The 12,084-nt window shown below is 42.2% G+C and overlaps 1 long non-coding RNA gene across 1 annotated transcript; it reads right to left on the minus strand.

Moving 5' to 3' along the window:
* Positions 1–7,191: 7,191 nt before the first annotated feature.
* On the minus strand, positions 7,192–7,745 carry LOC115588016 (uncharacterized). Its single transcript, XR_003985259.1, has 3 exons — positions 7,666–7,745; positions 7,445–7,540; positions 7,192–7,346 (listed from the first exon to the last, which is right to left on the minus strand). It is a non-coding gene; the product is annotated as an uncharacterized LOC115588016 (long non-coding RNA).
* Between the last annotated feature and the right edge of the window lie 4,339 nt (positions 7,746–12,084).

Below are 12,084 nucleotides of genomic sequence, written 5' to 3' on the forward strand. Positions count from 1 at the left end.
GATTCATGACACAGTTCAGACCGGATCAGTACTTCATCTGTCACTTCATTCAGTACCAGACAAAGGTTCATGTAATGAGGTTCTAACGGGTCAGGACTGAGGGACTTCAGGGCGTGAAGACAGTAATCAATGAAGACAGACAGATAAAGTATTGATCCGGTCTGAAAACAGGTGATTAAACATGAAACCTGTTGGAAATAAATGATGTTTTTCATAAATAATATAGATACAAATATGACGAAAACATTTGTGTCATTATTATTCTTTTTTCATCCTCTTCCTTCTTCTATTGTTTGGGCAAGAAACGGTAATAAGAATAAACGGGGCTGACTGGACCGCTTTTAGATTGAAAGTCGGAAATTTCGACTTCCAGTGGAGTGCTGGGCAAACCAGAAGGGGGCGTGGCTTAGGCTCTCTATCTGGGTTGTCACACCTGTTCAGAAGTCCACCTGTTCACCTTTATTAGCCCTGCTGTTCCATCTGTACACGGCGGAGGTTTAGCTCAGTGGTTACTTCTTAACTACCACAAGTTATCTCCCCTCACCGGGTTCGCGTCCAGCGGTCCCCGAGGATCTACCACGGGCGCTGTCCTCTGCTTTTACACCTGTGGACTCATTAACAACACCTGTTGATTCAATAATGCTCAGAAAAGGCCGTGAAAAAGATGAAAATCACATTAAACCTTCTCTTGTTAACAAATATCATTTTTAATCTCTTAGACTATCTAAGTTTGTTCTGTATGAATTTCATAATCGCTACTTTTCTTGTATCTTTATCAGGTGAATTATGACGTCACGATCTTAGAAATTTTTTCTGGGTTTTTTTCTTGCAAATGTGAAACTTTTTAATCTCAGAGATTGTATTTGTGTTCTTGTAAACTCATATAAATGATAAATAATCTTAGACAATATTCATGTTTTCCTCCAGTAGATTTGTGAACTTTGATCTCAGATATTATCTGAGTTTTGTTTTTTATTAACGGTATTAGAGTAAAAGTCTGTTTTTTCATCAAACTAATGAAACATCAGACAGATTTTTTACAAAAAATGTCAAGAAAATATAGAGAAAAAACATTTGAATCCAATAAAAAGAGGTTTGTGTCATTCAACCAGGACATGAAGACATTTAAGCACTGATTTAGATTAAATATGTCACATGACCTGGAAGCTACAGAAATAAAGTATATGTTATTATTTTAAACCAAATGAAGACAAATAAAGATTTTCATACAAATATTGACATAAAATGTGACGAAAAAGTATATTCTAAGAATTCTGAGCTTCAAATCCAAATTATGAGATAAAGAATCAAAACATTTATTATTATTATTATTATTATTATTATTATTATTATTATTATTATTATTTTATTTGAATCTCCTTCCTTCCTGGCGGCTTTAACACTCTGGTGTGGTGGGCGGACCGCAGAACCCTCCCCGGGTGGTCCTCTGTGTTTACCTCCCTCAGCCCAGCGGAACCGTCTCCTGTCCTGTGGGTCTGTCTCTTTAACATGTATTGATCGTTGTTGAGTCCAACACAGATCTCAGTCAACACGACCTCCACATCTGTGTGACTGTCACCAACAGAACCTTGTTACAGACCCGTTAAAGTGGACTGTAGGTTCTGTAAACGGGTCTGTGGGGATTATTGATCACTTAACAGCTGATCAGACTGCTGCCGAACTCCACTTCCTCATGTTCAGTATGATGAAGCTCTGGTGTGTGAGCGGCGCTCCGTGGTTACTTCTTAACTCACGTTTGACTAACCTCATGGGTTCGCGCCCCGAGGATCTACCACGGGCGCTGTCCTCTGCTTTTACACCTGTGGACTCATTAACAACACCTGTTGATAGAGACAGACCCACAGGACAGGAGACGGTTCTGCAGGGCTGAAGGAGGGAAAAGACAGAGGACCACCTGGAGAGGTATCCGTGCACGCGGACCGCGCGATACCAGCCAGGGACGAGACCACTCGGGTATCGCTCGGTCTCTCACGTTTCCGGACCGCAACCCACTGAGCTAAACCTCTGCCGTGTGCAGGTGGAACAGCAGCGATAATAAAGGTGAACAGGTGGACTTCTGGACAGGTGTGACAACCCAGATAGAGAGCCTAAGCCACGCCCCCTTCCAGTTTGCCCAGCACTCCATTGGAAATTACAATTTCCGACTTTCAATCTCTCTTTGTTCTTTCTGTGACGAGTCATTAATCTACAAGACAGAATCTGATATATGAGAAACAACTCAGATAATATCTGAGATCATGAAGACAGAACTCACCAGAACACAAGAACACAAGACAAAACAGGGATGTTGTCTGAGATTATTAGATTATACAGAATAAAACTACATAATCTCAGAGATTAAAAAGTTATAATTGTCCATATGAACAGATTTACTGTGATGTTCATCTTGTTCAGAACCTTTTCTGACCCAGTTGGCTCCATGTTGGTTCTGGTTCCGTGTTGATGAGACGATGTAGTTCACTGAGCTTCAACACTAAACTACATGAGGTTTGACTTTAATGACAACAGACTGACAGACATCATGTGTGAGATTCATGACACAGTTCAGACCGGATCAGTACTTCATCTGTCACTTCTGGACTTCAGGGTGTGAAGTCAGTAGTGATCAATAAAGAGAGAAATAAAGTACTGATCCCGTCTGAACTGTGTCCTGAATCTCACACATGATGTTTGTCAGTTTGTTGTAATTAAAGTAAAGTCTCGTGTAGTTTTGTCACATTCTCTTGAGAAGTCAGTTTTCAGACATGTTGCTCTTCAGAAGTGGACTGACCAAGACAGGTGTGACGTCATCCGGGTCTGACAGGTGACGACACACAGAACGAACACGAGCCAGAAGTGACTGAGAGTTATGGATCGTGTTTCACACCGAAGTCAGACTGGAAGCATTCACTGCTGCACACACAGCACAGGTGTTGTTAATGAGTCCACAGGTGTAAAAGCAGAACACAGCGCCCGTGGTTTCATCCTCGGGGACCGCTGGACGCGAACCCGTGAGGTGAGAATTACTGACAACAGTTAGGAAGTAATACTGAGTTAAACGTCCACAGATCAAGTTTATTATTCCTGGCATGTTGTTTAGAGGTGACAGTAAAATAACCTTTAGAGTTTGTTCCCTGGAGGTTTTCTGTCTGTTTGTCCTTCAGTGAGTGTTTGAAACAGACTGATGTTCAGAGTTAAAACTCCTGAATGTATATTTATATGTGTGAACATGACGTATTAAAGAGGAACACAGAGAACACAGGCTGCTGAAGAAAAGAAAAGACAGAGGACCACTGAGGGCTCGATCGGTGATCTATCGACTCCCGCGGTGCACTGGGGGCAGGTGCGGCGCGCAAAGTGGACGATTCACGGATCGCAGCCGGCTGAGCTACACCTCTGCCACCGTTACATGCAGCAGCATCCATATATGAAGCTGAACTAAACGAACTTCAATAGAACAAAGCATCAAGATTAATATTAATTTATTTGTGTAATTTCACACAAACACTTTTATGAATGTAGCTGTTAAACTTCTATCTTCTATCAAGACTTCTTTGACTTTTATTCTTTTACTTCCTCATTGTGAAACCTGGAGGAAGAAGAGGCGGAACCTTTGTGATTCTGACCGTCTCCTCCTCAGATAGTGACTGACAGGGAATTGAACCAGTGACTGAAGCCTCTGCTGTGTGCAGGTGGAACAGCAGCTGAACTGAAGCTGAACATGAAGCTCAGTCTGAGTGAAACAGGTGAGCAGCTCCCACTGAGGAGCTGAGGTACCTGTGGTGACGCTTCATAATGTCAGAATCAGAAAAAGATTTATTGCCAAGAAGGGTTTTACACCAACAAGGAATTTGTCTTGGTGGATAAGGTGCATACATTGAGACAATAAACAGTGAACAAACAGTGACTATTATATATACAATATACAATATAAACAATATATAAACAGAGACACAAGTGAAGAGATTAAAGAAGATAAAGATCAAATTAAAACAATGTAAAAAAAATAAAGGATACTTAAAAATTACAAAAAATCTGCAAATTCTGCATTACTGTAATGCATACATTCATGGGGGGTGATGGTATGAGTGCAGGAGTCAGTGGGTCCTGGGACATGTTCAGGATCCCAACTGCAGAGGGGAAGAAACTGTTCATGTGGTGGGAGGTTTTGGTCCCGATGGACTGCAGCCTCCTGCCAGAGGAGAGTCTCAAAAAGTCTGGGACCGGGATGGGACGGGTCAGCCACAATCCTGCCTGCACGCCTCAGAGCCCTGGAGCTGTGCAGGTCCTGAAGGGATGGAAGGTTGCAGCCAATCAGCTTCTCAGCAGAGCGTCTGATCCGCTGCAGTCTGCTCGTGTCCTTATCAGTGGCAGCAGTGTACCAGATGTGATGGAGGAGGTGAGGATGGACTCCATGATGGCAGTGTAGAAGCGCACCATCATCGTCTTTGGCATGTTGAACTTCTTCAGCTGCAGCAGGAAGAACATCCTCTGCTGGGCTTTCTTGGTGAAAGATCTGATGTTCACAGCTCCCATTTTAGGTCCTGGGTGATGTTGGTGCCCAGGAAGCAGCAGGACTCCAGAGTCGACTGGGGAGCCACACAGGATGACAGAGGCTGGGTTCTTCCTGAAGTCCGCGACTGTCTCCACTGTCTTTAAAGCGTTAAGCTCCAGGTGGTTCTGGCTGCACCAGGTCACCAGATGGTCAATCTCCCACCTGTAGGCGGACTCGTCCCCGCCAGAGATGAGCCCAATGAGCAAGGTGTCGTCTGCGAACTTCAGGAGCTTGACGGACTGACGGACTGACTGGAGGTGCAACAGGGAGAAGAGCAGGGGAGAAAGAACGCAGCCTTGGGGGGATCCGGTGCTGATGGTCTGGGAGTCAGAGACATGTTTCCCCAGCTTCACGCGCTGCTTCCTGTCAGACAGGAAGTCTGTGATCCACCTGCAGGTGGAGTCAGGTACGTGGAGCTGGGAGAGCTTGTCCTGCAGCAGAGCCGGGAGGATGGTGTTGAAAGCAGAGCTGAAGTCCACAAACAGGATCCTGGCATATGTTCCTGGGGAGTCCAGATGCTGGAGGGTGTAGTCGGGTGTATATCTGTCACGTCATTAAAAATAAACAGTTACGGGGCGCCGTTTAGCTCAGTTGGTAGAGCGTCCCATGTACAGAAGCTCTGTCCTCCCTGCAGCGGCCCCGGGTTCGTTAAAGTGTTCCCGGCATGGGGCCCTCTGCTGCGTGTCACTCCCTCTCTCTCTCTCATCCTGTTTCCTGTCCTGACTTCAGCTGTTCTATCAATAAAGGCCAAAAATAAAAGAGTTACATGGTGACTTCAGGGTGTGAAGTCAGTAGTGTTCAATAAAGAGAGAAATAAAGTACTGATCCGGTCTGAACTGTGTCCTGAATCTCACACATGATGTTTGTCAGTTTGTTGTAATTAAAGTAAAGTCTCGTGTAGTTTTGTCACATTCTCTTGGAAGTCAGTTTTCAGACATGTTGCTCTTCAGAAGTGGACTGACCAAGACAGGTGTGACGTCATCACAGGTGTGTGTAGGGCGCCATCTACCGGGTCTGACAGGTAACGACACACAAAACCAGCACGAGCCAGAAGTGACTGAGAGTTATGGATCGTGTTTCACACCGAAGTCAGACTGGAAGCATTCACTGCTGCACACACAGCACAGGTGTTGTTAATGAGTCCACAGGTGTAAAAGCAGAGGACAGCGCCCGTGGTTTCATCCTCGGGGACCGCTGGACGCGAACCCGTGAGGTGAGAATTACTGACAACAGTTAGGAAGTAATACTGAGTTAAACGTCCACAGATTAAGTTTATTATTCCTGGCATGTTGTTTAGAGGTGACAGTAAAATAACCTTTAGAGTTTGTTCCCTGGAGGTTTTCTGTCTGTTTGTCCTTCAGTGAGTGTTTGAAACAGACTGATGTTCAGATGTGCGAACATGACGTATTAAAGAGAAACACATATGGTTTTATTTTCATTTTAAAGGCTGTTTTAATAATAAAAAGAAGAGAAGACAGAGGACCGCCCCGGGAGCGATCCGTGGTTCGCAGACAGCGCGACCTCACTGTGTCGGTGTGTCGCACAGTCCACCGCCACGGATCGCAGCCCGCTGAGCTACACCTCTGTCACTGACACACACAGCAGCTTTCATATATGAAGCCGAACAAAACGATGTCCAATAGAACAAAGCAGGGGGTCAGTATTAGTTAATATATATAGGCTACATATTATCTAATTTCACACAAACACTTTTATGAATGTTGTAGCTGTTAAACTTCTTCTATCTAGACTTCTGTTACTTTTGTTCTTTTACTTCCTCATTGTGAAACCTGGAGGAAGAAGAGGCGGAACCTTTGTGATTCTGACCGTCTCCTCCTCAGATAGTGACTGACAGGGAATTGAACCAGTGACTGAAGCCTCTGCTGTGTGCAGGTGGAACAGCAGCTGAACTGAAGCTGAACATGAAGCTCAGTCTGAGTGAAACAGGTGAGCAGCTCCCACTGAGGAGCTGAGGTACCTGTGGTGACGCTTCATAATAATATCTGTCACGTCATTAGATAAACACTTATATACATACATGGTGACAAACTGTTGATCACCACATATGGTTTTATTTTAATTTTAAAGGCATTATTCCTATTTAAAATGTTTGGTAGATATCTTTGTTTGTTGTAATGATTTATTATTGACAGCATCCAGCCCAGCAGCACTGCAGGGACTCCTGCTGAGCCTGTTACTGTCCATCATCTGTAACTGTTAATATCGCTTTTAATAAGAATTGTTCTTGTTAATAGTGAATAATAATCTGTAAATAGTTATTTATGCTGTAATTTTGTAAATAGTTGTATTAATAATAAAATAAAACATTCCTGTTCAGCACTTGATGCCGTTTGCTGTTATAAATTATACTTAAGCTGTAAATACTGAATGGAATTGACAACGTGTCACAATAGAGCAATATTTTATTTTATGAATTATATAAAATGAACAATTATGAACAAATAATGTTAAAATAACTCACAAATTAACTAAATAACAGATATAATGTAAGGATTGTCCTCTGGAGCAGAGAAGAGTCTCTCCATCCTCTCTGCAGCCTCATGTCCTCCTTCATCCTCCTCCATCCTCCCTCCTCCTCTTCCTCCCTGCTCCTCTTCCTCCTCCTTCATCCTCCCTCCTGCTGGTCACTGGACCTGGTGTGTCCTCATGGATGAGGTGTTAGGACAGAGGAAGGTCTCTGTCCTAACACCTCCTCCATGAGGACACACCAGGTCCAGTAGCAGCGCCGGGCCTCCCGCTGACCCTCTGCTGTCCCTGGATATCTGCAATCCTAAGGTGGTGGAAATCAATCAGCAATTATCAGCAAATTATTTATTAACTTGCATGGGTAAAACAAATATAATTTAGTTTCCACATCATCATTCAAACCTGCAGCTACTTCTTTCTGTTCTTTAAATGGTCCCACTTGTTTCTGGCCTGCTGGACTCGACCTTCCCCTGCAGGCCCGTTGTTTCCAGAACTGTTCTGAACACAGAGAGAAGCAAGAGTAAAGGTCAACACAAGATCACATTAACACAGGGATGCAGAGATTTGTGACATCAGGACTGACATATGGGCTATTTATTATTTATGATTTATGACTGTCTTACTTCCATCCAGCCGAATGTTTCTCCCTGTGAATAAATCTTCACTCTGACCTCGGACAGTGATGAAGCTCTCTGTTGCTCCCTAAAACACAATGAAATGTAAAAGATGTATTTTGTTATGCCAACAGACAAAAGGGTTCTAATACAACAAAAAAATATATAATCACCATTTAGCTCTTTATTCAATTCAAAAGTTTAACTAGACTTTACAGTGTTACAGTCTGAAATAAAGCAGGGATCTGATCTGAATCTGTTTATCTTGGTACATTTATGTACATGAAGTCAAAATAGTCTCTAACATCTCCACAGTCACAATAAGATATAAGATATAAGTCCACCTCTGAACATCTAACGTTTGAAAGTGAAGGCTGAGCATTACCAACATATTTTAACTGACATTTTGATGTTTTAAGGTCCCTTGAAGTTTAACATAGTACAACATGAGTAAAAACCTATGGGATCAGATTTGTGCCAAAAGAAACAAACAAAACTTCCCAAATGTCAATCAAAAATAGGAATTTGAGAGAAGATAAAACTAATAAATAAATCAAATACAATTTGCAATCAAATAATTTGCCAAATAGTGTAAAGTATTGTTCTTTTTCTCCTCTAATAATGCATTATTTTGTTTAGGTTCCCTCTGCTTCTCTCTCCCCGCTCTGACTTTTGCACTGACTCTCTGCAGCTCTCTGATTTGCGCTCCTGACTTTTTGTTTGCAGTTTTGGCAGAACCTCTCGGGTGGGCGGGCTTTATCGGCAGAGCGTCCCCATTGGCTAATTAGTTTTTGACTGACACAGCTCAGCACCTATTTGTAGGTAGATGAAGATGACGACGACAATGAAGAACAGTAACAATCCAAGAAGGAAAAACTAATGAAATGTAAGTAGTTATTACATATATTGTTCTTTATTGTCGTCGTCATCTTCTTCTCTCTGTTTTAAAGCTCGGGTCGTTAAGCGCTAGCTACCTAAGATGCGAGCAGCACAACATTTCCTACTGATCTGATAGAAAACATTTGACAACACCAAGCTTGTAAAATTAGTTTGACTGATTTAATGCTCCTGTTACGACCAGGGCCTCGGGGAAACCCTGGTACAAGCACCACCACCAGCCAAGCATTTTTAAATGGTTTTTAAAGTGAAACTCTCGCCAAAAAGCAACCGAGGCTTTATTTGGGATTGAATATGAGTCAAACCTTCGTGTGAAAGCATAATTACGACGAAAGAGGCACTTTTAAGATTAACCGTAGTTTCGGTTTTGGGCACGTTCATTTTGAACGGGAGTGCATGGGGCAAGACATGCTAGCATCAAAATCGCTATTTTTAGAACAGTAAGAAGGCTCGACACAACATGAAACTTTGCTGGTAGTATCACCAGGGTCTCTACACATGAACACGAGCATTGAGAACATTGTTTGTGTACACAGAGTTTATGAAAAAGAAGGTTTTTGAACAACTCACGTTAGCAGTAGCTTGTTCCGCTCGCCGCCGTCCTGCCAGTGGAGAAGTGTGGATCCCTGAGTGCGACCTGACAGGCAGGCTTGAGGAGCGCTTCACCATCACTCTCCTGCCTGTCAGGTCGCACTTGGGGGTCAACTCTTTTTGTCTGCCATGACGGGGACGCGCCGGAGCTGCAGCAGCTAACGTGAGTAGTTCAAAAACTTCTTTTTTTTTTAAGTAAACTCTGTGTACACAAACAATGTTCTCAATGCTCGTGTTCATGTGTAGAGACCCTGGTGATACTACCAGCAAAGTTTCATGTTGTGTCGAGCCTTAGTGTTCTAAAAATAGCGATTTTGATGCTAGCGTGTCATTACCCATCCACTCCCGTTCAAAATTAACCTGCCCAAAACCGAAACTACAGTAAATCTTAAAAGTGCCTCTTTCATCGTAATTATGCTTTCACACGAAGGTTTGACTCATATTCAATCCCAAATAAAGCCTTGGTTGCTTTTTGGCAAGAGTTTCGCTTTTACACACATCTCGTCAACAATCAACCATGCTGACAGTCTGGGACAACGGAGGAGAGCATGGCCATCGCTGCTGGTAAACCAAACTATCGGTATTTAACGACCTGTGAATGAGACTCGACTATTCTCTAGAATCATTTACTGATCCTAGAGTATTAATGAACAGCAACTGAAAAATCTCACACTTTCTGCCTTTAATTTTTGCAAGTCTATTGCACTGACCTTGTTGGACCAGGTGTCTCTCCTCTCCAGGTCTGATCACCACACAGGTCAGAGCTGTCCCACCTGAAGCTGAAGACAAGTCCCACTGTTCACCTGGAGAGAGGAGGAAGTTCTTTAATATAACATGATGACTACATGCATATGTGTGAGTGTACACATATATATTCTGATTGTAACAGGAGAAAAGAAGATGTAATCAGATTACAGACACGTCTGGTAAAAATGAAATTATCATTTCATAATAAAGAATGGTATAGCAGTCTGTAACCATGTGCATGACATCACTTCAGGAGTCTCTCACCACTCTGCACTGTAAAATCTACTATAATCTGATTTAATAAATGTGTTTTTTAAAGGTAAACCAAAAGTAAGCAAAATGTATTCAGTCCTGCGAACATTTAGGGCTTTATACACAAGTAATATGATTTTAAAGTCTATCTTTTAACACACAGGGAGTCAGTGCAGTGATTTAATTAACATATTAAACTAGAACTGAGACAAACTGAATACATTATGTGCAGCTACAATGAGGCTGCATATTGTGTGTTAAACTACTTTAGCTGCTCAGAATGACCTTCTAGCTGCTGACATGCTAACATACTGAGACATCATTAATCACAACACATGGAGCCTGTTGGCTAATTGTGCTGTACTCAGATATTCAGCTGTAACGATGCTAGTATTAGCAAGCTAACATTACACAGCAGGATAATGGCGTCATGCTAACACTCTCCAACAGACAAACACGTTAGCTAACATGCAAACCTGTCTGTAAAAACACGACGATTAAATGACTCAGATGTCTTTATAAGCTCGTTATAGTGTCAGTACCGGTTATTGTGTCCTTACCCGTTAATAAAGGCAGCTGAGCCGCTGCTAACGTGTTTCCAAGCCGTGCAGTGCATCTGCAACAACTTTAAAGTCAGCTAGCTAACATAGCATAACATGACCACTCACTTAAACTGACCAGCTAACGTTAGCAAACCAGATTCCATGCCTTTTAAAATAATACATCCTTTTCAAAAAAGTTTCATGCCGATTTTACCGAAACTGCCGAGTTGTTTAAAGAAAGTGGCCTACATTTAATTAACTGTACAATATTCATGTAATAAACGCGGCAGAGAAAAAAACGGCAAAAATCTCAATGGAGTTTGGCGCACCGAGCAAAACACAACTTCATCACGGATTTAACTGGATGTAATTAAAGGATTATGTTCCAGCCGAATTTACCTCAAAACTTAACAGTTAAATGAGAGATCTTCAGCTTCTGTTCAGAGTTATTTCAGAAACATTTGAGGCAGAAACAAATCTGACCGACATGAGAGGGAGGCTGGCTCCATTTTAACCCGCACATATGTAGAACTTAATGGGCTGAGACAACATGGAGGTAGTTACTATGTAGAGCTGCTGATATATGAAGGAAGATCACCTGGGCTATTTACCTGAGATCTGCAGGTAATAACTGATCTGGACACCTCCCACACAGACATGAATACACCTGTACTGAGCAGGTAACTGGACACATAAAGCAGATTCGTACAGAACAGTTTACTGACCGTGTTCGTGTCCTCAGAGAAGAGCAGCTCCAAACAGAGTGACAATCATTCAGCCATTTTTATACACATCTGAGGTTTTGGAGGGAAATGCAGTAAGTTCACGCGGGAAACGAGCGAGACCGCCCCTTTTCGCGCGCACCACCTGGATTCGTCAGAGAGTCAGTGGGCGGGACTTATTTTGCGTGGTTTACCTGGATCAGACCTGGGAACCTTTGAATGCTCTTTTGCTCAGTTGTTAGAGCAAGTGTCTGAGAATAAAAGGTTTGTGGTTTATCTTGGTTCAAAACTACGTCTGGATGTTGGTTTCAATCTTGCATCCTGTATTTACTTAATCTGTTTTGTCAATAGAAGGTAAAATAAAAACAAAACAAACATTACTTGAACCGACACACATAAACAACAGTTAATACGATTAAAAAGGTATTTTTTAAATTGATATTTAATTTCTCTGATCCTTATTTGTTATTATTCCAATACTAATGGAATGTAATCAAGTTACATTACTTTGATATTGTAATCAGGTGAATTCAGGTAATTTGGTTATCTCAGCTCAACTGTTACTGATATCTGTTTGGTACTTTTACCATAAAATGAATGAAATTAAATGCGAATGACGACTTCATGGGGGTGATGTCACAGAAAGGGGCGGGGCACATAGTACAAAATATGTATAT

This window comes from Sparus aurata, chromosome 9 (assembly GCF_900880675.1).
Source record: "Sparus aurata chromosome 9, fSpaAur1.1, whole genome shotgun sequence".
Lineage (NCBI taxonomy): Eukaryota > Metazoa > Chordata > Actinopteri > Spariformes > Sparidae > Sparus > Sparus aurata.